Raw genomic sequence first — 24,581 nt, forward strand, 5'->3', positions numbered from 1 at the left:
ACTTCAGTCCTGGCCACTTGATTATAGACCCAAAAGTCGCAATATTACAACAACAAAAACTTCAAAACCAGACTCCAGCGAGAGACTGCTGAATTGGAATTAATTTGCAAATTGGACACCATTAAATTAGGCTTGAATAAAGACTGGGAGTGAATGGGCCATTACACAAAGTAAAACTATTTTCCCCATGCTTATTTTTCCCCTCCTACAGTTCCTCACATCTGCTTGTCAATTGCTGGAAATGAGCCATTTTCATTACCACTACAAACAGTTCTTTTTCTCTCCTGCTGATAATAGCTCACCTTAACTGATCACTCTCCTTATAGTGTGTATGGTAACACCCATTGTTTCATGTTCTCTGTGTATATATATATCTTCCTACTGTATTTTCCACTACGTGCATCCGATGAAGTGGGCTGTAGCCCACGAAAGCTTATGCTCAAATAAATTTGTTAATCTCTAAGGTGCCACAAGTACTCCTGTTCTTTTTGCGGATACAGACTAACACGGCTGCTACTCTGAAATCAGTTTACTCAGTTACCTCATCTGTGTACCTGTCTAATTAAAACATTCTCATGCATAAATCACCATGACTATTTATTCCTACCCTTTGTTTCCTATCTTTTAACCTGTTACTGATCCATAAGGACCTTCCTCCTTATTCCATGACTGCCTACTTTGCTTAAAAGCCTTTGGTGTGGGACCTTGTCAAAGGCTTTCTTAAAGTCCAAGTGCATTGTGGTGTAAGGTGCAGTGTATGTGATATAAATCACACCATTTCTCTGCTCGTTCTGCTGCATTTTTGTGAGGGTATTAAAGTATGGTGTTGCTGGAATGCTGAAATGCCTGGAGAGCAGAATTCTTATATTTTGATATCTTGCCCACTTACACAAGAATGCAACAGAGGGATGGTGCAAAGTGTATACACATTATGTCACACTTAGCTGCTTGGACTAATTTAGGACTAAGAACATTGACAGTGTCCACTGAAAACATTAGCCCCATTGTTTTGGCAGTATAGGTATTGCTAGCATCTAGACTACTAGTTCTTCTTTGAGTGGCCTCTTCATATTCATACTCATAGGATGCACCAATGATGCACTTCTCACGGTGAAAACTTTAGAAAGCAGTGGCCATTGGAGTGCTCTCCCACCCTCTCCTGTACCTCCCCTTGCTGTTCCTGAATTTTCTGAGGGTGAGACTATAAAAGGAAGCAGGGAGCTCTGGCTGTCTCAGTTCCTTCCAAATGTAACTGGTGGATAGGGAACCATGCTGGGCCTCTGGCCCAGATCCTGTTTGCCAGTGCCTTTAGATCAGGGGTGGGCAATAATTTTCGCAGGGGGCCACTCCACAAATTTTGGTAAGTTGTCACGTGCCGCACTTTTCTACTATATTAATGGAGGGGGGGTGGGCTCTGGGAGGGAGTTTGGTGCAGGAAGGGGCTCCGGGCTAGGGCAGGGTATTGGGGTGAGGGGTGTAGGGTCTGAGAGGGAGTTTGGGTGCAGGAGGGGGTGCGAGGTGCAGGCTCTGGCCAGGAGGTGCTTACTACAGGTGGCTCCTGGCCGGCGGCGCAGCAGGAAGCAGCTGCGGCCAGCTGCTGCTGGCACGTCTCTGCACGCCCCTTGGGGGAAGGGAGGCAGCGGGTCTCTGTGCACTGCCTGTGCCTGCAAGCACAGCCCCTGCAGCTCCCATTGGCTGGTTTCTGGCCAATGGGAGCTGTGAGGACTTTGCTGGGGGCGGGGGCAACACGGGGAGCCACCTCTCCCCCCTGCCCCCACCAGGGGTGTGCAGAGATATGCCAGCAGCAGCTGCACGCTTCCGGGAGTGGTGTGGGTCCACCCATGGTGTGGGTTCTGTGCCACAGCACTTTTAGCAGCCCAGAGTCGGCGATCACGAGGGGGGCAGAGGACACCAGACAGAAATGTTACTCATGGTGGGCTGGACAGAAATGTTAGGCGGGCCGGATCTGACCCGCGGGCCGTATTTTGCCCACCCTTGTGTTAGATACTTTTAGTTTTGATTTTAGAGTTAATAATTAGTTCTAAATAGGTTTATTAGTGTTAAGTTTTATTTCTAGAAAAAATATTAACTAATTTGTTAACATAGGTATCAGAGTAGCAGCCGTGTTAGTCTGTATCCGCAAAAATAACAGGAGTACTTGTGGCACCTTAGAGACTAACAAATTTATTAGAGCATAAGCTTTCGTGGGCTACAACCCACTTATATGCATCCGAAGAAGTGGGTTGTAGCCCACGAAAGCTTATGCTCTAATAAATTTGTTAGTCTCTAAGGTGCCACAAGTACTCCTGTTATTTTAACATAGGTAGTTTCAGAACTTTGATTCCTCTACTCAGATCCTATGGCACGCTTGCACATCAAAAAGCTGGGTTTCAAGAGGTGTGCCTCTTGCCACTCGGTCCTTCTGGCATCAATGCCCATTTGCAAGATGTCCAGCCTGCCTCAGATAGGGACGCTCTCCCTCAAGATGCTTGATCTGCAGCACTTTCACCAGGAAGGTACATAATAACTAGCAGAACAGATTCAAGGCATTGCTTTTTCAGGAGGCTTTGGAAGCCAAGCCCTCTGATCCAGTACTTCACATGAATTCATGTGTGGGCACAGACCAGCATCAGCCCCTAGTGCTTTCAAGGAAAAGAATCAAAACACCCTAAACCATCAGATCTGAAATCAAAAAGCAGAGGCATCTCTCTGGTGAAAGCCTCTGTAAACAGTGCCAATTTGCAGAAGTTCCCCCCATCGGATCCAGGAACTTTGATGCCAGACAAAGACTTGGTTTAGAAAAAGATCTCTATGAGCACAGCCAAAATGCATTCAGGAGTTACTGGATCCATTTTTCTTTTTCAAACTGTCAGATCCTGAATCAAGACCGAAGGACCCTGGACATCCAATGATGAAACTGCTTCTGTATGTGACACCTTGGATCCATTCCTCATTTCTGAGTCCAGACGACAATCAGTTATGACCGTGAGAGTGCAAATCCCCCATGCACTCTCGGATGTTGATTTGGCAATCCCAGAAGCTGGTGCTTAAGGCAACCACCCTGATTACCCCCTACACCAAGGCCAGCTCTGCTCCTGCAGGATCACCTAAAAAAATGCTTTTGCCCTTTTGTAAGACCAGTGGTCCATCTAGCCCGGTATCCTGTCTTCTGACAGTAGCCAATGCCAGATGCTTCAAAGGGAATGAACAGAACAGGCAATCATCGAGTGATCCATCCCCTGCCATCCACTCCCAGCTTCTGACAGTCAGAGGCTAGGGACACTCAGAGCATGGGGTTGCATCCCTGACCATCCTGGCTAATATTTAAAACTCAAAACCGCTGCTCTCTCTTCTGCAGTCGGGTTCGGATCTGAGGTCAGATCCTCAGTCAGGCTTGGTGTCTTAACAACCCAGCCGATTACCACTTCTTCCATCTCATAAGAAAAAATACCGTGACACACATATGGACCAAAATCCCTATCCCAACAGATATGAGGTGGATCTGGGCATGGATTGGCCAGATTGGTATCTCTGTGGGGCTGATGGCCTTATTGGCCCTCTCCCAGGCATTATTAGGAAGTGCAACACAACCACTGGAGTAAGAAGTCATCTCCCACTAGAGCTCCAGGAAGATTTCATCTGACTGGTCTGAAACTACCCTAGCTTTGTTTAATATTTTTAGGTGGAGAGATCAATCCCCAAATATTACCCCAGGCACACTCTTTGAAGAAGAGAAACCTGTGGTACCAGAAGATTATCAGAAAATGGACCCTGGGCTAGAGGATCAGATTTTCCTGTATGCAAATATGAGAATTATTGATGAATCTTCCCCTTCAGAGGCTGCAGTCACGTTTCACAAACTAGTTCATAGGATGGCAACGACTCTTAAAATCTCCTTTGTTAAAGTTGAGGAGACTTCTCATCCTATCTTCAGGTTGCTTGGTTTACCTTCCAAGGAAATAGTTACTCTTCTGATTTTGGAGGGACTCTTGCAACCAACAAAAACAGTATGATCCACTATAGAGGCAATATTGAAGAAAGAAGATAAATTATACCAGTTGCCTCACTGCAATTTTTTATTTTTTCACATCCATCTGATGCCAAACTTGCTTGTGGTTGCTGCTTTCCAGAGGTCTGGACGTGGACAGGTGCACTCCATATCAGCAGCTCTCAAATTTTATTGGTTTAAGTACCAGTTTCTTAAAAAAAATACCACCGACAATTTGTGAACCCCTGCTCTATGCCATCTGATAAAGAAGGAAAAAAAAAAACTACAGTGCGCTGGTATTTTCATCAGCAGCATTGGGCATGTGTGTGTCAAATTATCAAGCCATAATGGCAAGTTATCAATATCATCTTTGGGAAAAGATGGAAAGACTCTTTCCCGAAGAGCAAAGGAAGTTATCCAATGCCCTTATTTCTGAAGAACATCTTGTTAAACAGTCTAAGGGCATTGTTTGATTCCTCAAAAGCTTTTGGAAGGGTGGTAGCTTTGGTCATTTTTCATAGGTATCGTGCTTGGCTTAGGTCATGAGATCTCCCTAGCAGGGAAAGATGACAACCTTTCAGATCAGCTGAGCAGGGATACAACGAATGGTCATTAAAGGTATCAATTAAAGAAGAGAGCCTTGTGGGGTCATCCGGATATACACCTCTTTACAAACGAGCAAAATACAAAATGTTCCAGATTCTGCTCAAAAGCTGAGGGAGAGAATCATTTTCAGACACATACCTGGTAGACAGGGGAAAAGTTGTCTTTATGCCTTCCCTCCTGTCACAGTTTCAGAGTAACTGTACTTGTATTCCCCCTCATTCGTCCATTCCAGGAGTTCCCAGTAAGGTTTCAGACCTCCAGCCATCGCCTGTCTCTGGGCAGGGACCTGTGTCCCACTCCCTTCTGACTGAGGGGTTCTAAAACTGCACAGCCTTCTGCCATGCACTGTGATATCCCCAGCAAGACAATCTGCCGAAAGGCCAGCGCCTGCGCTGTGCTGTTTCCCAGGGCTATGACCAGTGTATGCCAGCATTTACCAGTTACCACACGGTTCTTCCAACACGAGCATGTTTATTTGAAAGACAGAAGCATTACAGATAAAACATATAAAAATAATAAACAGATTTAAACACACCCTAAACATGGTGAGTCTGGTTAGGCTAAATTCCTTCCAACCATTCCTTCCAGGTTTGTGGAGACCCCAGCACCAAAGGTCTTATCTGTTTGTTGAATCAAAAGGTAGACCATATGACTTTTTTTATACCAAAAGTCCTTTTTTTTGTTTCTGAGTCTCTGGAGAACCCAGTTTGAACCAGTATATCCAAACCACCCCAGGAGTGGTATCTCTGTGGAGTTATTTACAGTCTCAGTGACTTTCCTTAATCACCCCCACTGTTTTTAGTTCTTGGAGAAACTGTGGTATCCCTCCCCCATGGAGTAGAACACAATCATACATAAATAAGGCTGCGTGTCTGTCACGGAAGTCACGGATTCCGTGACTTTCCGTGATCTCCATGACTTTTGCAGTAGTTGGTGTGGCTGGCTGAGGGGCTGCCTGAACACTCGGGCAGCCCCTGGGCCAGCAGCAACAGCAGTTCGGGTATGGGAGGGGGCTCAGGCTGGGGCAGGGAGTTGGGGTGTGGAGCAGGGCTTACCTGGGGGAGAGGGCACCCCGGAAGTGGCCGGCATGACCCTGAAACTCCTGAATTAGGAGGAGGGGTCAGGGGGCTCTGCGCGCTGTCCCTGCTTGCAGGAACTGCCCCTGCAGCTCCCCCTGGCTGCAGTTCCCAGCTAATGGGAGCTGCAGAACCAGAGCTCAGCGGGGGCAGCGCGCGGAACCCCCCCTGGCCTTCCCTCCTCCTAGGAGCTGCAGGGACATGCAGAGCTGGGTAGGGAGCCTACCAGCCCCGCCAAACACAATTCCCCCCAGCACCAGCGAGGGTCCCAGGCAGTGCGCCACCGCCCCCCCTCCCAGCACCAGCTGGGGTTCTGGGCCACACCCCCAGCACCCATGGTGCCCCCAGACTGTGCCCCCCCCCCCCGAGCACCCACGGGCCCCCGCACAAGTTTTAGTTACAGGTAAATAGTACAAGTCATGGACAGGTCACAGGCTGTGAATTTTTGTTCACGGCCCATGACTTGTCCATGACTTTTACTAAAAATGCCCATGATTAAAATTTAGCCTTATACATAAACCATTCATAAAAGTCATACAGTGGTCCCCAAAGACAATGCATGGGGTTCCACTATCTGTCACTCCTCCCTTTACCTTCCACCAGAGGATAATAAGGAAGATAAAACAAAAGAGAGCGAAAGTAATTCTAATTGTCCCAGCATGGCCGAGACAACAGTGGTTTCTGGTCCTACTTCAACTAGTCAAGGGACTTTACCAATCTCTACTCACGCCAAACCTGTTATCTCAACAGAATGGATAGATTTATCACTGAGACCCTCATTCACAACACCTGACTGCTTGGGCTATAGTAGTCTCATAACAAACTGGGTTAGACTATGCATACTGGAGATGCTACATGCTAGCATCCATCCATCTTCCAAAGGAAATTAGGTACCCTTCTTTTAGACATGCATTAGACACATTCCACTTATGGGGATCTGTTGAACTGTACCCCGAGGAACTCCATAAATAGGTTTACAAAACATTACTTTCTGGACTTAGCATCCATATTGGCTGCTCAGTTTGGCAGAACAGTACTTCAATCCCTGTTTAATTAGGAATCCATGTCCCTCCTTCCTTGAATGGGAGTACTGCTTGTCAAACTGTCCCATGAACCAGAATATGCAGAAGGCATTTGAAGAAAAATGAAGGTTACTTATCTATAAGTGAAGTTCTTCAAGGTGGACTCTACATATTCACATTCTCCGCCCAACTTCCTCAAATTCCTAATTGCAATACTGGACTTCAGAAGGTGGTGGAAGGAACTGAGGCGGCCAGAGTGCCATGCCCTGTTTTATAGTCTTACCCGCAGAATCAGGAACCATGGCGGGAAGGCTGGGAGGGTCATGAGAGTGCTCCAGTGGGCACTGCTTTCAATAGGTTCCACCATCAGAGCTGCACCATCAGCGCATCCCATATGCAGAGTCCATCTCGAAGAACTCTGGTTACAGGTGAGCAATCTTCATTTTTGTTGCATTCGTGGTTAAGTAGTACCTGTTTTGGGTACAATATCACAAAATTACACAAAAATGTGAGCTGCTAAGTTATTTGTTCGGATATGGGTTATTAAACATTCTTGTGATTCCTGTGGATATATTGACATATACCTCTTTCCATCTCTCTTCCATTTTGTGCATTGTCTATTCTCTGAACATAAATTCAACTATTAAATGAAAGTCTAATACTTTTAAGGTCATTAACATGATTTGTGAAATTTATCCACTCTGTGAACCTTACTGCAAGTGAGGTTCAAAGCTGATTTATATTAAAACATCTTACACATTTAACTGCATCCTGAAATCTATTGAGCTGTTAGTTGAACTGCTCTTAAATCAGAACTCCCCCATTATAATTTGTTTTGTCAAAGTCCTATGTGGCTGGTTTTTTTTGCTATTTAATTTCTTGTTGGCTTCTGTGGTGTACTGATGTTCACTGCCCGTTTCTCTTTTATTCACTATGGAATAAAACAAGACTTGCTTTTCCATGTGCTTTTGCTGTGCTAAATATAGTTTGAGGTACATGGCCATGCTTATTTCAGTGTAAAGGTATGGACTGTAGTCTTGAAGAGGCATGTTACTATATGCCAGATAATTAAGAATTTATATTTTTTTGAAAATCCAAAAAAGTGTAAATTCTCAGACTAACAGTTAAAGAATATAGTAAATGTTAGGAACAGAGAATGATTTCTGGCCCAATATGAAGAAACTAATAGACTTGCATCTCCTTACTTTTCTGGTTGGGAGCCTACTGAATGTTTTATTGGTATTAATTTAGAAGCCTGTTGCCATTTGTTCTCTTTGCTTCAGAAGTAAAATGGTGTTTGAGAGTTTTGTTTTTTGTATTTACTTCTTGACTGTTGAAGACCTAGTTTTATTTGATGTATTTATTGCCATTCTTATTTTCTCTCTGCGGCTTTTCTTGCAGTCTCTGCACTTTGAGGGATAGATTGTTTTGTGTTTCTGTAGTTCTTTTCATCATTAAAATGATATTGTGAAGTCCTCTTCAAGAGCTGAAAGTTAACATTACACACCATTTATAAAGCTATTTAATAGGTGACCTGTATGGAAAAAGAAATAATTTACTTCCTCTTGAAAGTCATGTTCTCTATTCTGCTGTACAGTATTTCTGGTAATGTGTAAGGAGGAGAAGCTTGGTTTTATTTGTTTTTATGAACATTTGAGGGAATTATTGTCTTCCAGTATCACCAAATAATATTTCTAAAAGTTTCAGTCCAATGTAATTGTAATAACCCATAAAAATTCTAAAAGGAAATTAAAAGATGTCAATGTATTTAATTTATTCCTACTATCTATGTTAATGCCTGGGAAACAGAAATCTGTCCCCTTACCAATATGTTTTACTTTACATTGTGCATATCCTTTTTTTTTTTTTTTTAATAGTTGAGTAACTTATTACATGGAACCAAAAAAAGTGGAGGTGCATTAGAGTGCAAGTTCTACAAAATTGGTGAGCTTCTGCATTTGTTGCAGTTTTATACTACTCTAAGCTTTCATTTGAAAATTCATATCTAATTGCTTCCATTGTGGCTGTAGAAATAAGCAGATCATTTATTTTCAAATGAAATCTTGGATTCTGTAGAAGACAGCATTCATGACGGAGAGGGAAAAATGGTGATAAGAAATATAATTATTCTGTTTAGCTAACTCTGCAAATATCTATCTCCAAACAGAAATCTAACAAAACTGAGCTAGAGTCATGAATATTAGAAAAAGAATTTACAGTCCTTTCACTGCAGGGAGAATATACTTGTTCTAGCAGCACTTTTCAATAAAAGATCTATGAACAGGTCAAATTTTTCCAAGATACAACTGAGGGACTGATCTTGCTGCCATTAACTACATCAGATTCAGGAGTGAGCCTAGGCACACAACCTACAGCTCAATATTAAGGGGGGGGGGAGGGGAAGTACTATATACTTCCAATATAATTTGTTCGGAAGGTGTTCACTCTTTGTCAGTCATCTATGACTTTTAAAAAGTTTTTTTAAGGTAAAGGTAAAATTATTTGCTATTTTCCGTACAAAAAAAGCTAAAACTTCCTGCAGTATTCTACATTATTTACATACTGATTTCTATTTGACCTGGATGAAACATTTTCTTTAGTCTTTGAAACAGCACTGTTAACAGTTACAGTAAGCTGTGTTTATCTGAAAAGATAACTTTAATTTTGTTTGTACAGTCAAAGGAGAATAACTCTCCTTTACAATATTTACTTTTTGAGCTGAGTCCCCACTTTGAGTTATATTTTTTTGGTTGAATCCCCCCACAGCCCAGACAGGCTGGTGGCCTGCTGAGGTGAATCAGGGGATGGAGGTGGCACTCTCTCCCTGGACCCCACTGTGCAGCGCTGGCTCGAGCCCTGTTGGCCCTTGACACCCTCCCCCCCAAATAGAAGTCAAACTATGCCTATGCCAAGGGTCCCTCCTGTCCCACTCGGCCATGGAGTTTTTATATCATGTTGAGGGGGGCCTCAAAAAGAAAAAGGTTGAGAACCCATGATGTAGGAGACCACTTAAAATTAAGTGGCCAATTAAGGCCTTAGCAGGCAGTGGGGTTTGTTACAAATTGTAATTAGCCATAAAGCCAGTGTCTGTCCATGGTTTTTAGTATCATAGCAGAGTTATCAATTTAAGTTTGCAGGCTCACCTTTCGAAAGCGTTGTGCAGGTTTCCTTTGAGAATAGGGACTCGGAGGTCACATATGGAGTGACCACTTTTAAGATTCATGAGTGCCTATCACAACCTGTGGTGTACCTCATTCAATGCATCAGATGCCCCAACCACTGTGTGTTGAAACCAGACAACCGCTATACTCTGGTATGAACTCATACAGAAAAATTATAAAAGACAAAAACACTATCACCTGTGGGCAAACGCTTTTCACAAAGTTATCACTCCATATCTGACTTCTTAGTCCATGTCTTCAAAGGAAACCTGCACAATACCTTCAAAAGGCAAGCTCTGTGAAGCTTGGAAACTTGTACCTTGCACCAACAGACATGGGTCCAATAAAAGATATTACCTTACCTACCTTGCGTGTCTCATTAAAACAGACAATAATAACTCTTTAGTCATTTCAGGTTCAAGTAGTGCTTGTCATCATTTTTGATCATGGCGCACTGACATTAACCTCATCAGAAATTATGTATTTTGAAATTACAGCAGTAATGACCCATTCAGATCTTTACTTTCTAAAACAAAGAACTAAAAATATTTGTAACCTAATTTTTTGTAACTTAATTAATGCAACCTTAAAATGTATTTTTGTCTATATTCTAACAATCAACAATTATATTACTAAATATTTGAGGAAGATGGAGACTATTACTTGCAAATAGGTAAATTTATCTATAAATATTATACTCTGTACCTAAACACGGTGACATGACATTTTACTAACTAAGGAGACTGTGAAGGTCAGAGACTTTCCTTCTTATACATATAGCGAACAACATACATAGGTATTTTACCCAATAAGTAAAAGTATCTAAACACTAAAAAAAATCAGAGGAGAACTCTTTAGTCAATATAATCTATATATTTTTATTTCTACATACAAAAAAAAATGTGGTGGTGTTGCAAAATTGCATATCGCACTAACATAGAATAAAAAGCAAAATATAGGTAGATAAAGCATTCTGCACATCATCTATTTTACACTTATCAGAACACATTCTCACACTCAGCTAGTTCCCTTCCAGTATCCATAGCCCACACATCTCTGCCCTCATCCTGAACAACGAACATGAAGCCTTATCTCCAATGATTAATGATTACATGTTCATCTGGGTTGAACATTTATTGTAAATTACATATTACATAGTTCCATACATGGTTTTATATTAGTGTGTATTATTGAGATGTGGTATTTACTTGCAAATAATAGCTTCAAGATTATTCTAAATTTGGAAATGAGGAAGAGCTCTGTGAAGCTCAAAAATTGTCCCTTCCAACAACCGAAGTTGGTTCAATCAAAGTTATTACCTCACCTACATTTTCTCTCTCTAAATTTGGTAGTAAGTTTTATATAGAAATTGTAGAATAGAAATCACATACGTGTCTGAATTGTTGTATAATAATTATGGTTACAATTAAGGCTGCATATTGCATGGGATATGGGTGTGTGGCTTTGTGTATTACCCCAAGCACAACCACTACATAAATAAGGCCTCAATTAAACTATGGCAGGTGGAAGAATAAGAAGTTCTATTCCACTTAAAGAATTTTGGGGACAGTATTTTTTTTTGATCATAGAAACTATTAATTCTCATGGATTGATCATGTCCTGAAGAAGTTCGTTGATTTTAGAAAAATAGAAATTTCCTAAAATCAGGTTTCAATTCCTCATCTGTTAGGCTAAGATTCTGTCAGAGGTTTGTCTCCAATCCCCAAAAGAATGGTTCCAGTCAAGAACCAGAAAGAATCCAAAAGCTCCTCAGAGACATAAAATCAGTCCTTCATGAACCTAGCAGATTGAGTGTTGCCATTTGCAAATCCTCCCCCTTTCTGAAATTATTCACAGTTGTCTGCTGGCGTAGGCAAACGTGCAATTTAAAGAATACACTTGTGCAAGAATGTAAAGGGGATGTGTATCTATACTCATTTGTGTGTGAAAGTGCATTGCACAAATGATGGTCAAGTTGAAGCATTTTGAAACTTTGGCTTTTACTGTTTAAGAAGTGTTTATCTTGTCTATAACAGAACAAATCAAAACTCTGCTCAAATTCTTGGCTTCCAAGGACAGTACTATCATGAGATTTCAGCTGCAGCTTTTCTTGTCAATTATTTTGTGTTAAATAGCTTTTACTTCTGACAATGACAAGGTAATAGAAAAAATATTTTGTGTCTTACATGATTAACAATGTTGATTAATTTTAATGATTATTTAACACAAAAAATATAAAATGAATCTCTAGTAGTAGTGATGAAGCATAGTGTAACCATGTTGTTTCTGCTGTTAAGGTTTAGCAACACATGGAGTATTGTGTAACATGATTTTTTTTGTCGCACTAGAAATAACAATCTGACATCATTTTTCAGTGAATTGATGGAAATTCAAGATGGAGAAAGTAATTATCCCCAACCAATTTAACTGTTACACATATGTATTTCTTAAAATGAAAGAAATATTTTCATTTAAAACTTATTCATCTTCCCTCATTTTTAAGACATGTAGTTTTAAATCGGTTTAGAAATTAAATTGTCCCTGTTGCTGCAAACAGAAATCCTTAAAGCTAGTCAGGCCCACTCTCCAGTTAATTATTCTGCTTTAATAAGGAACTTTAGACATGAGATTAATTGTCTTCGTACAGTAAGAGAAGGTGGAGCTAAACTGAACAGTGTAACTGGATGTGGGTTTAGTGAGCACTAATGTGAACTTTTAAACATGTCTTAAGCTAACTGAAAATAAAAGTGAAGTAAAAATGGGGTAGCTGTTCCTGGAACACACACAAAGAAACCCTAAATGTAATAATTAGCAACTGTGCACAGACAGCAGAACATGTATAGGCACAAATCTTTCTCATTATGGTCGTATATACAAGTTTAACAGAGAGGTTCTGTCACAGTTATAGAACAAACTGCACCTTAGACCCTTTTTAGTCCTCTGAACTGTTACCCAATAGGTGACAAATCTGGCTTCCTGCACCTCACTCAGAGTAGAAACACAAAGTCCATCCGCTCTCAGACTGGATCTCTGGGCTGCAACCACTCAGCTGCCTTAATCCAACAGGCCAACTGTATTTGACACCTGTAAACCCACTGAAGACCTCATAGACTTTAAGGGCAGAAAGGACCATCATGATGATCTAGTCTGACCTCCTGCATGTTGAAGGCCACAGGACCTCACCTACCAACTATTGTAATAGACCCCTAACCTCTGGCTGAATTACTGAAGTTCTAAAATCATGATTTAAAGACTCCAAGTTACAGGGAATCCACCATTTACATTAGTTTAAACATTCAAGTGACCTGTACCCAATGCTGCAGAGGAAGGCAAAAAAACCCAGGGTCTCTGCCAATCTGACCCAGGGGAAAATTCCTTCCCGATCCCAAATGTGGTGGTCAGTTAAATCCTGAACATGTGGGCAAGACCCACCAATCAGACACCTGGGAAAGAATTCTCTATAGTAACTCAGAGCCCGTCCCATCACCAGGCATTAGAGAGATTTGCTGCTAGCAGTTGCAGATTGGCTACATGGGACTGTCGGCAGTCTCATCATACTGTCCCCTCCATAAACTTATCAAGGTCAGTCTTGAAGCCAGTTAGGTTTTTTGCCCCCACTGCATCCCTTGTAAGGCTATTCTAGAACTTCACTCCCCTCATGGTTAGAAACATTCATCTAATTTCAAGCTTAAACTTGTTGATGGCCAGTTTATATCCATTTGTTCTTGTGTCCGTATTGGCACTTAATTAAATAACTGATCTCCCTTCCCGGTATTTATTCCTCTGATGTATTTATAAAGAGCAGTCATATCTCCACTCAGCCTTCTTTTGGTTAGGTTAAACAAGCCAAACTCTGAGTCTCCTCTCATAAGGTAGGTTTTCCGTACCTAAGATCATCCTAAGTAGCTCTTCTCTCCATCTGTTCCAGTTTTAATTCATCTTTCTTAAACATTGGAGACCAGAATTGCACACACTATTCCAGATGAGGTCTCACCAGTGCCTTGTATAACAGTACTAACACCTTTCTGTCTCTACTGGAAATGCCTCACCTGATGCATCCTAGGACTGCATTAGCCTTTTTTCACAGTTACATCACATTGGTGGGTCATAGTCATCCTGTTATCAACCAATACACCCAGGTCTTTCTCCTCCTCTGTCACTTCCAAATGATATGTCCCAAGCGTTTAGCAAAAATTTTTGTTGTTAGTCCCTAAATGCATGACCTTGCACCTAAGTTTCCTGTAAGATGTGTGGCTGTGCAGCAGCCTTATTAGGGCCACACAGGCATTCAGGGAACCCGGCTGGGGAAGGGGCGCCCCTGTCCCAGCCCCAACCTAGCCCGGCCCCCAACCTGCCGTGGCCAGGGCAAGCCGGACCTGCTGCAGCCGGGGTGCCCCTCCGCCGGCCCCAACTCTGCTGCGGCCTGGACCTGCCATGGCCAGCCCGGCCCAGACCCAGCCATGACTGGAATGGCACTGCCCCAGGCGTGGCCTGGGCGGCCCGGCCCACACCCGAGTACGGCCTGGGCAGCATGGCCCGGACCCAGGGGCGGCCTTGGCAGCGCAGCCCAAACTCAGGCACAGATGGAGCAGCCTGGCCCAGCCCAGTCCCAGGCGCGGCCAGAACAGCCCCAGCCCCAGAGCTGCCACGGCGGGGAGAGGTGCCTCTCTCCCCCAGCCCAGGTGCTGCTGCAGGGGGAGAGAGCGGGGGGGAATCCTCTCTCCCCGCCATAGCCCCAGAGCACCCTCCTGCACCTCAAAGCCCTCATCCCCGGCCCCACTCCAGAGCCTGCAACCCCAGCCAGAGCCCTCAGACCCCTGCACCCCAACCCTCTGCCCCAGCCCTGAGCCCCCTCCCACACTCTGTACCCCTCGGCCCCACCCCCACCACATGAATTTTGTTTGTGCACCAATAGGGAGGTGATGTGTCACACATCACCTCCCTATTGATGCACATAACAAAATTCATTCCGCACATGGGTGGGGAAAATGAGAGGGAACACTGCCTTGCACTTTGCACTATTAAATTTCATCCCATTTACAAGGTCATCCAGATCATCTCATATGATATTCTGGTCCTCCTCTGTATTGGCAATACCTTCCAACTTTGTTATCTGCAAATTTTATTAGCATACTCCCACTTTTTGTGCCAAGGTCAGTAATAAAAATGTTAAATAAGATTGGTCCCTATAGTGAGGTGATGTGGTCTCCTTCCAAGCCAGAGTGGGAGGAAACATTCTGTGCCTGTGTGGGTGGAGTCACGCCAGGCTCGCCCCTCCCACCAGAAGTTGAAAGGCAGGACAGGTAGCATAAAAGGCAGAGCCTCCAGCTCAGTTGGAGCTGAGACAGGGAAGGAGACAGAAGTATCTTGCTCGCTGCAAGCCTCTGACTCTGCTATCGAGCCAGGCAGTGCCCTGACCTTGGAGGAGACCGAGTCCACAGAGGAGCTGGTGAGACTGCCAGTGGGCGAATACCCTGAGGAGGCAAAGGACCCCTGGACAATGGAGCCCCACCCCAAACTATGGTAGGAAGTAGCCCAGGGAAACCAGACTTTAGTCCGGTTATTGCTGTCAGTGCTGGTGTCAACGACTTTTGGCTTGATCCCTGCTGACCCAGTGGCGGAACCATCCGCCACTGTTAGGGCCCTGGGATAGGATCCAGTGGAGTAGGGTGGTACGGGGCATCCTACCCCCTGCTACCAACCACACCCATGGGGTAGCAGCCTCCCCACCTTAGGCCGAATGGCCTGTGTTTGCCTATTTGCTCTGCTCTGCCTGAGGGCCAGAACCCATAGACTGCTTGTTAGCTCTGCCCCACCAAGAGGATCGGGGCGCTAGCACCTGATTTGCTAATTCCCCTCACGCTAGGCAGTGATCCCAGTGATTTAGTGAGGCAGTGTGGCCTCCCTCCGACCCAGAGGGGGAGGGATGACTGCCACCCCACTACAGTCCCAAGACCGATTCCTGAGGAACTCCACTAGTAACCTCCCTCCAGCCTGGCAGCTCACCTTTCAGTATGACCCATTGTAGTCTCCCCTTTAACCAGTTCCTTATTCACCTTTCAATTCTCCTATTAATCCCTATCTTCTCTAATTCAACTAATAATTTCCCATGTGGAACTTTATCAAATGCCTTACTGACGTCCAGGTAAATTAGATCTACTGCATTTCCTTTGTCTAGAAAATTAGTTATCATCTCAAAGGAGATCAGGTTGGTCTGGCACAATCTATCTTTTGTAAAACTATTTTAATTCAACTGTGACCAGCCATCTGGAAAAAAAAACAAAAACACCAGCATCTTCAAAATAAAATACCTTTTTAATTGTTATAGAAAACACATCATTTAGGAAAACAACAAAAAGTCCTGTACACATTTTTCTTTTGCTAAGCTTAACTTCTGTATCCATATCTCAGGTAGGTCCATCTTATTCACATTTCTTGGGTGAGAGAGAGTCAGCTTGTTTGCTGCGCTCTCTGTGTGTCTCAATCAGTTTGGGTGTCAATCTCAGTCTGCTGACAACCCACTCATCCCTTCTCCTTCCTGAAGCCAAAATCTTTAAGGTTTAGGAATGCCTTTGATCTTGGGTTTTGGTCTGAGAAGAGTAAACCATTCTAGGCTGGATGGAGGCAGCTAGGTAGTTACGTCCAAAGGGATGGTCCAGCCACTATAATCTTAATTCCTTTGAAGCTATTTACCCCAGGTGTCTTATTTTTGCCATTGGTTTGTTTCCTCTTGGTTTCTCCCTTAACAGAGTCATTTGATTTAATTCCATAAAAGTAACTCCTCATGAACAAACACAGATATGTCCTAATTCATCACGGTCTCTATTGAGATTTAAGCAGTAGGAGTGTATAAAGTGCTTTTTCACTTTGAGACATCTGGTTCTCTATATTCAAAGGAGAGCAAGATTCCTGAACAAACATTTAATTTAACGAAGAATGTGAAAAATAATTGGATGCATCAGTCTTTCACTATATTGTCTTCACTTTGGCAACCACAGATTTGCTCATTTCCTTATCAGGGAGTACCTAATTCAGAGTTGCAACATATTGTACCAGGTTAATCAGTCATTCATAAAGTTGCAAAGGAAAAGGAAAGCCAAGATTATCAAAAGATTAAGGATTTTTTTTTCCTTAGAATTCTTAGTCCAGAAGACATTTTTAAGTAACTTCATTCATTCTGTGCAGCATTTATTCTGGGTAATTTCCATTTGACTTTTACTGTTCTTCCTCCCCCCTTTGCTTTGCACTGATTTATTTTTTAAATAATCAAATAGTTCAAATGACTGTTTTACTTACATATTTTTTCCCTTAAAAGAACATTATCAGGATATGTTCATTATTTTTCAAATTTATTTATTCACTGTTCTCTAGTCCTTTGAGAGCTGTAAACTGAAATCCATTGCCTTACTAATTTTGGGCCCTGATTCAACATAGCATTTAAGCATTGTGAGCAGTCCAGTTGAGTTCAAATAGGATTTACAGGTTAAAGATAAGTATGTATCACTGCGTATTACTGGATTAGGACCTTTTTCTCTCCCCTCAGTGATCTGCACATACTAACTTGTTTTGGACTCAGGAGTACTGGATTGCTGCTCTTGGTTGTGTTGGGGGCTTTTTAGCATCAACATTCATATCAAATAAGGCCTATATATGAAAAACTGCATGAACTTTGCAAATAGAAGTAAAAAGAAAAGAAAAGCAAGTCAGACTTTGGGCCTATCATCCTTGCATTGTCATATTTAAACATTTGTTTCATTAGATACACTAAATAGTATAGAACCTTCTAAAAATTTGTAATTCTAATATTGGATTATTTTAAGAATATACAATACTGCTACAATTTTAGAGGAACACTATCAACATTTTTAAATCTCAAATTTGCCTATTGTATTGGATTTTATTATTTTTTAAATATATGTATATTTCCATATTTATTTTCCAAAACAAATTCTTCACTGTTTTATCTTTCTCCTTCCATCTCTTTAATATATACAGAAGCAGGTAATTGTTAGTAAGGTGGCAGATTTTGGATCACATAGAGAACAGCCCCCCTAGTATTCTCTCTCTATTCACCAGTCCAGTATTCATATCCCTATCAACCTTGGCCCTGAGTACCCTGGGATAGACAACCCCATACCTGCGATCTAGTAGCTATTGCACCTCCCTTTCAGGGTTTCTTCCAATTTGAGTACTCTTATTCTCAGCCACTGTCAGGATCTCTTTTTGTAGCAGCTGGCCAGAAGAAGTCCAAACAACTAGGGTCTCCCATATCAACACCTATGGAGAAAGCTTGACCTGTTTGGATGTAAAGTCTACTTGTCAGCCAGTCTTCAGATGAGAGTAGCTCATTCCACTAGACCTCAAGCAGCTTATCCTACATGAAGAGTGTCCTTATTTCTGAAATTCTCAGGGCTGCTATATAGAGCTGAACTGACACATTTACAAGACATTATTCTTTGACAGGCTTCCAGATGAGATGCCTGTTGTGTTAGGTTTGTCTTGCAGTCATTATTTGTTCCCATCTTGTACCCTTGTACCCATCTTCAAGCAAAGTAGTCAACAATAGTGGAATCCACATGGACAATTACTTGAAGAAGAAAATGCAGTTACTTACCTTACAGTAATTGTGCTAGATTTCCCTAACTCACCCTCCTTTCAGGCTAATATGAAGTCCTTCTCTAGGATTCTGAATTGGCGAAGGAACTGAGGGAAGGTTGGACCCCTTCACCCATTATGTCTTTGGATGGGGGGGATGCAAGGATATCTAGGGTGCAGACACGGCCCCAGTGGACACTGCTGGCCAAAGAATCTGATCTCTTGTGCATGATGCACATGTGAACAAAGAGTGGAGTCCATGTGGACAACAAGTCTCCAAGAACCACAGTTACTGCAAGGTAAGTAATTGTTCTTTTTTTTTAAACAAACTTTAATTTTTCATAACCATTTTTGTTTCTTTTTAATACTTTTGGACAAAATTCTGGCTGGTCCTATGTAGGTGTGTGGCAGAGAGTGGGAGAATAGGCAGGGAGCCTTCAAACTTTCTCCTTCCCTTTCCACTTCCCTCTTCTACACATTTGTAGAATGCTTTTTTGCTAGTGGTTCTTGAGTGCTAAAGGTCACACTGCCACAGTGTAGCACTGTAGGTGGCCCACTTGGTAGCTGGCAGCAGGAGCTTTGGGGAATACATGCTATACCTTTCTTGAAGTATCACAGAGGGTTATTTAGCACAGGAATGCTCAATTTTTTCCATATCTGGACCATACATTTATAAAATATAGGAAATTAATTCATGGACACTTTGCTTTCCACTTGAAATCTTAGAATTCACTTACATGGAAAAGAAATATTAGGAAAGAATGTAATGCATTTTTATTGGTCTATTAAAGTAATGTAGCAGCTAGAAAAAAAGGAGCCATGTTCACCAGTGTGCTCTACATACACCAATAGTGGTCGATGTATCCCTGTGTGAGAACCCCTGGTTTCGTATATACCCCTTGGGACAAGCTGAATCTTTCCTACACAGTCTGTATAACTTAAGTAGTAACTACTTGGCTACTAAGTTCTGTTCCTTCAAGAGCTCCTTAATATGGAAAAGCGGAATTAGGTTCAATTCTTCCATTATTGATAGAATATTGTGGGGACGAAAATTGAAATGGATTTACACAACTAATTCTTTATTAGTGGTACTTTGTAATTTTCTTACTACACAATTACATCTGACAGATTTAGAGGCAGTGATCCCCATTTATTGAGAATTTTTGCATGTGTAAGTTGGCAAACATGTGGTAAGAACAGCTGCTGGAGAACTACAGCTGTCAATTCACTCAAGTTAGGAAGGCCACAGAGTGACCTAAGGTGTTCAGTGAATCTGAATTGCAACAAATAGAGTTGTTTCCAATGAACTCATAAAGTTGCCAATTTTTGTGATATTTGGTGTTTTTCTTAAAACTCCAACTTCTGGAGTCCATGCGATTATGTGAGAATCAGAGCTTTTAATGTTGTTTTTGTTGTTGATGATACTGGTTTTCTTGGGTGGTTTTGGTGTTGTTTTTTTTATTATTTTGTTTGTTTTTGTTTTGTTTAAAATGGCTTCTAGCCTTCATGGTTGCAGAGAAAAGCTTTATAATGTGACCAGAGGGTAAAAACAAACCAGAAGGGAAATAAAACAAAACCTCCAAACCTATAATTTAAAAAATCTCATCATTTTGAATGGTTGATGTTCTCAATACTGGAACTATTAAGTATGCCCTCCATTAACAGAGATTCTTTTTTCCTGCTTGTTTGATGCTGGTCATGCTACATAGGCTTATAGTAGGATTCTAGGAAGATTGAGCTGCAATTTTTAGATGCATTACCGACGTATATGTGAGTGTGTATGCATAATAGATCATTATAAAACAAATCAAAGAGAAATGGTTAGCAAAATTTTCTGAATATAGAGAAAACATTTGGGTGGTTTTTGCTTGTTATCTTTTTGGTGTGGGTTTTTGTTTTTGCAAATTCTGCAACTTCTGAGCAAATCTCTAACTGTACCTATTATTTCAATTAATAGTGCATTGGTAATGTTTCAGAATCTGTTTTATTAAACAAGTAGAGGAAATTTTAGATAGTCATAAACAAAAGACCACTCAGAAACTAAAGTTAATGAAGAATGCATCAGGCTGATCATTAAGTGCAGTTTTATGCCAGCAGCACATTATACCAGTGTTTCATGATCTGCAGTTAATGCTGATAGGTGTCCAGGTGAATTCAAGGTGTTGGCTTTAATCTGTACATTTCTAAATGGGTTAGAAGCTGATTACCTATGAGCTCTATGCCATACTGCTCCATTGAGATCAGCATAGGAGATATACACAAGTGGTAATTCCAGGCACAGCTTTCTCCATGAGTGATCCTTGAGTTTGGAATTCTTCCTTTGCAGTCCAAAATATCCCATACCTGTTAGTCTTTCAGGGATGCTGCATCTTTTTTCATAGGTGGTTGTGGAGAGGTTAGCTGAGAACTGAAGGGTCCTTATAGTCTTACCAGTTGTGAAGGGACCTTATTTTATGATTATTTGAAGTATATGTATTTGGTGGGATGTGCAGTCCATTATGATTTTATTTTAAATAAAGTTGTGTATAGGTGCCCAGGATGTTGGGTGGGTGTCCTTTTATATTTTATAAACCTAAATAAACATATTCTAATTTATAAGCCAAGATTCTTAGAACAAATTTAGTGGTGTTGACGCCCTTTACTTTAGTTTAGTGAAACAGCTATAGTTTGGTAGTGTCCAAAGATTTTAGAGTTCATATTCTTTTACTATTTAGATAAACCATGATCTGCATAATCCCTGCAATTGTGGCTTAGTTTATAATGGCAAAACTAAATACAAAATTATATGAGACTTAAAAAAATTACATTAGAAAGGCATTAAAAAATACACCTCTACCTTGATATAACGCTACCCGATGTAACACTAATTCGGATATAACACGGTAAAGCAGTGCTCCGAGGGGGCGGGGCTGCGCACTCCGGTGGATCAAAGCAAGTTCAATATAACGTGGTTTCACCTATAACGCGGTAGGATTTTTTGGCTCCCGAGGACAGCGTTATATCAAGATAGAGGTGTATATTCTAAATTCAGTGGACAAGTGGAGTTAGAACTTTTGTATACTTTAGTCAATATTTACATACAGACAGTGAAAATATACAGAATCTTTGTAAATAATGAAACTGTAATTCTGGATTACCTTTTTTAGATAAAGAAGAAGGCATGGTACCTCTAGTCCTTTAAATGTTGGTGTTTGGTGAACAGCAGACACCAATGATTTGATCAACCTATGTATCCTCTCTACGTATATGCACATCATTTAAAGCTTATTATGTCTCTTTAAGATGAGGTATGATGACAAGTTGTCAAATGGTGCCGTTACCATAGAAGCAGGGATAAATAATGATACCATCAACACGTTAAAATGACCACTTTATATATTGCATTCGTTTCTGTTAATTTAATGACTCCATGTATTATTTCAAGACATAAAATTGGATTGCTTTGTGACTTCAAGTCAACACAACAACAATCTAAAGGTTAAAACAAACTCTAATAATAAATTTTTACGGGTATTATTGAATGCAATAGTGCTGGTGATATTTTTAGTCAACATTGTTATCATCATCTTGTTCATCATTAGGATCTCCGTCAAGAGTGCATGGGTTATCCAGTCTTCATTGTCTTGGCATGTATACAGTTCTGTGGAGGGAAAATTGGTCATGGACAGTGGTGTGATAATTTTGTATGCACTCCTCAACTAAGAAGCACCTTCTTTGAATGTCTTCTGAAGGATGATACTCATTGCTGGCTGAATTATATGCCTCTTTATCTATCAACCAAAGGACAAAACCTCCTGCACTAATTGGGGTACAAAGGCAGGTGACCTGTGTAAACTACAATCACCGGCTTTGGATAATATTCTGAGGCTTTCATTTTGGCTATTTCAGACCAAAGAATTGGAAGTGGCATTATACACAGTGTTCATTTGACAGCTATTCACCAGGTTCACTCGCCAGAAGAATATCCACAAAACGTTTGAATGACTTAAGTTCCTGCTTCAGATTACTAGCAGCTAGGATAGCCTCAGCTAATGTTATTGCACTGTGTGATGGGATGTCCACCCCACACAGGAGTGGAAGGGGTTAAGGGAGGCCCCGGAGTCCTACCATACTCTACCCCAGGGTAGTGAAGGTGAGTCCTCCAAATGACATAGAGAGATTGCATGGAGTGGAGCCAATCAAGAGAAGCGCTTCAGGGAGCAGCCAATCCAGGGTCAGCAGTCCATATAAAAAGAGCTGCAGTGCAGAACGGGGTCAATTGCTGCTCAGAACTCAAGAAGTGAGGACAGTGTCTCTAGCAGGTTGACACAGTTTCTGCATCTGAGGGAAGTAGGGCTTTATATGTTTGTAGGAGAAGAGCCTTCTTGTTGTACATAAGATCATTGTCTATCTCTTCAATCAGCTGGTAAAATGCAATGTTATAAGGTGACGGTATTGTTGCAGTGTAACTAGACGGTTTTGCTTTAAGATCCCATTTTACTCACACCAGGAAAGCAAGGAAGCTACAGCTAAAACCCCTCATGATGGAGAAGTCTCTGTGCCCAGCGTCTGATCCAGGATCACGGACCCCTCCTGGGAACCGATCTCCAATGGTGTCATCTGACAGTGGTTCCCCACCACCTTCTCAGCGGAAGGAGCATTCCACCAAAAAGGCGATAAAGAAACTGACTCCAAACTCCCCTCCTTGGGAATCCACCAAAAGGAGACATTCTCCAACCCGTCAGACCCCATCGGTACTGACTGCACCAAGACTGTCCTCTTCTGGGGTAGCGGGACCACCCAGTAGCGTGGGTACCGTGCAAGCCAAAGACCCTAAGCAGGCTGGCTGGAGAAAGGTGCCACTGGAACTGCTCAACCATGCAGCACCAAGCAGCTTGGCAGTGGTACAGTTTTTGGCACCACCTTCTACCTCCACAGTGCATAGCACGTGACCCTTGGCACCCGCAAACGTGGTAAAGGCATTGGTACCGCCGACAACATCCTCCTTAGTATTGATGCTCTCGGTACCGCAGCAATTTCTCTGCCATAAAGATCTTCTGGGCTCCTCAGCACTGGAATCTCCACTCCTCGGTACCGACCTTACTCCAGCACGCTTGGTACCATGCCAACTTACTACATCTCCCAGCTCAGCTCCTCCTCTATCCAGTGACGAGGATGAAGATGAAGATGAAGGAGAAATCTACTCTGACCGTCACTCCTTGTCTATCCACACAGCTACTAGAGCACATCCACCACAGTACCATGAATACCACCCAAGACCTGAAACTCATGGATGCTGACACCTATACCCTTTCCACCACACTTGGATCCATGGGTATAGGCACCGACTCCATGGGTACTTCGGGGCTGGAGCACCCACAGGGAAAAATTGGTTGGAGCTCTGCACCCACCAGCAGCCAAGCTCCCCGCCCCAGCTCACCTCTGCCTCCTCCTCCCCTGAGCGCGCCGCGTCCCCGCTTCTCCTCCCAGGGCTTGCTGCCGTGAAACAAGTGTTTCACGGCGTAACAAGCTGTGGGAGGGAGAGGGAAGGAGCAGGAACACGGCACGCTCAAGGGAGGAGGCGGGGTCAGGGCGGGGATTTGGGGAAGGAGTTCAATAGGGGCAGGGAGGGGGTGGAGTTGGGACGGGGACTTTGGGGAAGGGTTTGGAATGGGGGCAGGGCAGGGGTGGAGTCGAGGCGGGGCCGGGGGGGGGGCGAGTACCCACCGGCGCCAGGAGAAGTTGGCGCCTATGTCCATGGTCAGCGTACCGCCAACGCTATCCTAAACCTCCCAGTCCACTCAGGGAGAAGTCAAGGCATTCCCATTCACCCTCTGTTCCTGGACCCTCTGAAGCTCTGGAAGAGGCAGTCAAGGAATTGGAGACTTTAGATCAGGAAATCAAACCAGCTGCCAATTTTTCATCTTCCTCTCCCGATTAAGCTATTCTGCCCCCACCTCCCATGACAGGGGATGACTTTAAACAGTTCCAGGAACCATTTAAGAGGATTGCAGATTCCCTGGAGATACCACTGGAAGAAGTTGCAGAGTCCCAATATAAGTTGCTGGACATCCTCCAGACTTCAACCATCTCAAAGATTGCCCTCCCAATAAATGAGGCTCTCATGGACCCAGCCAAGACCATGTGCAAGACC

The 24,581-nt window shown here is 42.6% G+C and overlaps 1 protein-coding gene across 2 annotated transcripts in view; it reads left to right on the forward strand.

The window, feature by feature from the left end:
* Positions 1 to 24,581, forward strand: part of GNAL (G protein subunit alpha L) — a 320,857-nt gene that overhangs the window by 164,770 nt on the left and 131,506 nt on the right. The window lies entirely within an intron of this gene.

This window comes from Emys orbicularis, chromosome 2 (genome assembly GCF_028017835.1).
Source record: "Emys orbicularis isolate rEmyOrb1 chromosome 2, rEmyOrb1.hap1, whole genome shotgun sequence".
Taxonomy (NCBI): Eukaryota; Metazoa; Chordata; order Testudines; family Emydidae; genus Emys; species Emys orbicularis.